Source organism: Arachis hypogaea, chromosome 6 (genome assembly GCF_003086295.3).
Source record: "Arachis hypogaea cultivar Tifrunner chromosome 6, arahy.Tifrunner.gnm2.J5K5, whole genome shotgun sequence".
NCBI lineage: Eukaryota > Viridiplantae > Streptophyta > Magnoliopsida > Fabales > Fabaceae > Arachis > Arachis hypogaea.
The window spans coordinates 45,812,438-45,815,549 of record NC_092041.1 but is presented as its reverse complement, the minus strand read 5'-3'; the positions used below and the strand labels follow the sequence as shown (position 1 = coordinate 45,815,549).

The 3,112-nt window shown below is 32.4% G+C and overlaps 1 non-coding gene across 1 annotated transcript; it reads right to left on the bottom strand.

Annotated features, from left to right (window-relative positions):
* Window positions 1-2,329: 2,329 nt before the first annotated feature.
* LOC112699775 (small nucleolar RNA R71) lies at window positions 2,330-2,433 on the bottom strand. The gene has a single exon (XR_003152714.1). It is a non-coding gene; the product is annotated as a small nucleolar RNA R71 (small nucleolar RNA).
* Window positions 2,434-3,112: the final 679 nt, after the last annotated feature.

The window sequence follows — 3,112 nt, the reverse complement described above, 5'->3', positions numbered from 1 at the left end:
CCAACAATATCTGTGGGATCGACCCTTACTCACGTAAGGTATTACTTGGATGACCCAGTACACTTGCTGGTTAAGTTGAACGGAGTTGTGATCACACGTGCCATTACCAGGGATTATTAAGATCCCAATTCATCATACCATGATCTCTTTGGGGTATTTTTGATAGAGCCAATATTTAAATTTCATACAAATACAAAGAGACCAACTTTGAGGATCACAATTTCGTCCACCAAGTTTTTGTCGCTGTTGCCGGGGATTGTTCGAGTATGGACAACTAACGGTTCATCTTGTTGCTCAGATTAGGTAATTTTCTTTTCTAAAATCTTTTTCAAAATTTTCTTTTCTTTTTCGTTATTTTTTTCTTTTCCAAAAATATTTTCAAAAATAATAATAAAAATATAAAAAAATCATAAAATCATAAAAACCAAAAAAATATTTTGTGTTTCTTGTTTGAGTTTTGAGTCAATTTTTAAGTTTGGTGTCAATTGCATGTTTCTAAAATCTATGCATTAATTTTTCGAAAATTTCATGCATTCATAGTGTTCTTCATGATCTTCAAGTTGTTCTTGGTAAGTCTTCTTGTTTGATCTTGATGTTTTCTTGTTTTGTGTTGTTTGTTGTTTTTCATATGCATTTTTCGTTTTTTAGAAGTCCATGCATTAAAAATTTCTAAGTTTGGTGTCTTGCATGTTTTCTTTGCATAAAAAATTTTTCAAAAATATGTTCTTGATGTTCATCATGATTTTCAAAGTGTTCTTGGCATTCATCTTGACATTCATAGTGTTCTTGCATGCATCTTGTGTTTTGATCCAACATTTTCATGTTTTGGGTCACTTTGGTGTTTTTCTCTCTCATCATAAAAAAAAATTCAAAAATCAAAAAAATATCTTTTCCTTTTTTATCTCCTAATTTTCGAAAATTTGAGTTGACTTAGTCAAAAATTTTAAAAATTAGTTGTTTCTTACAAGTCAAGTCAAATTTTCAATTTTTAAAAATCTTATCTTTTTGAAATCTTTTTCAAAAATCATATCTTTTCCATTTTTCTTTTTATTTTTGAAAATTTTCAAAAATCTTTTTCAAAATATCAAATTTTCAAAATTACACTAACAAGTAATATGATTGATTCAAAAATTTGAAGTTTGTTACTTTCTTGTTAAGAAAGGTTCAATCTTTAAATTCTAAAATCCTATCTTTTTAGTTTCTTGTTAGTTAAGTAATTTTATTTTTAAAAATTAAATCTTTTTCAAAATATCTTTTTCTTAAAAATCTTATCTTTTTATCTTATCTTTTTATCTTATCTTTTTCAAAATTTTATCTTTTTCAAAAATTTGATTTCAAAATATCCTATCTAACTTCTTATCTTTTTATCTTTTCAAATTTGACTTAAATATCTTTTTCAACTAACTCTTTGACTTTTTGTCTGTTTCTTATCTTTTTCAAAACCACCTAACTACTTTTCCCTCTCTAATTTTCGAAAATATCTCATCTCTTTTTCAAAAATTCTTTTTGTTTTAAAATTTTAATTTTAATTCTATCTTATCTTTAATTTTCGAAAATCACTAACTCCTTTTCAAACTTATTTTTGAATTTCTCCCTCTCTCATCTCTTTTTATTTATTTAATTATTTACTAACACTTCTCTTCATCTCTTATCACCTCCGCTATCCTTACTCTTTATACAGACTATTCATTCTTCTTTACTCTTCTCCCCTTTCTTCTTCTACTAACATAAAGGAATCTCTATACTGTGACATAGAGGATTCCTCTTCTTTTCTTGTTTTCTTCTCTTTCATATGAGCAGGAACAAGGACAAGAGCACTCTTGTTGAAGCTGATCTTGAACCTGAAAGGACTCTGAAGAGGAAACTAAGAGAAGCTAAATTACAACAATCCAGAAGTAACCTTTCAGAAATTTTCGAACAAGAAAAGGAGACGGCAGTCGAACCCAATAATGATAATGCAAGGAGGATGCTTGGTGATTTTACTAAGCCCACGTCCAAATTTGATGGAAGAAGCATCTCCATTCCTGCCATTGGAGCCAATAATTTTGAGCTTAAACCTCAACTAGTTGCTTTAATGCAACAGAACTGCAAGTTTTATGGACTTCCATCTGAAGATCCTTACCAGTTTTTAACTGAGTTCTTGCAGATTTGTGAGACTGTTAAGACGAATGGAGTTGATCCTGAAGTCTACAGACTCATGCTTATCCCTTATGCTGTGAGAGACAGAGCTAGAATATGGTTAGATTCACAACCTAAGGATAGCCTGGACTCCTGGGATAAGCTGGTCACGGCTTTCTTGGATAAATTCTTTCCTCCTCAAAAGCTGAGCAAGCTTAGAGTGGATGTTCAGACCTTTAAACAAAAAGATGGTGAATCCCTCTATGAAGCTTGGGAAAGATACAAGCAGTTGACCAAAAGGTGTCCATCTGACATGTTTTCAGAATGGACCATATTAGATATATTCTATTATGGTCTATCTGAGTTTTCGAAAATGTCATTGGACCATTCTGCAGGTGGATCTATTCACCTAAAGAAAATGCCTGAAGAGGCTCAAGAACTCATTAACATGGTTGCAAATAACCAATTCGTGTACACTTCTGAGAGGAATTCCGTGAATAATGGGACACCTCAGAGGAAGGGAGTTCTTGAAATTGATGCTCTGAATACCATATTGGCTCAGAACAAAGTGTTGACTCAGCAAGTCAACATGATCTCTCAAAGTTTGAATGGATGGCAAAATGCATCGAACAGTACTAAAGAGGCAGCTTCTGAAGAAGCTTATGATCCTGAAAACCCTGCAATGGCAGAGGTTAATTACATGGGTGAACCTTATGGAAACACCTATAATTCATCATGGAGAAATCATCCAAATTTCTCATGGAAGGATCAACAAAAGCCTCAACAAGGCTTCAACAATGGTGGATGCAATAGGCTGAGCAATAGCAAGCCTTTTCCATCATCTTCTCAGTAACAGACAGAGAATTCTGAACAAAACACTTCTAATTTAGCCAATCTAGTCTCTGATCTGTCAAAAGCCACTTTCAGTTTCATGAGTGAAACAAGATCCTCCATCAGAAATCTGGAGGCACAAGTGGGCCAGCTGAGTAAGAAA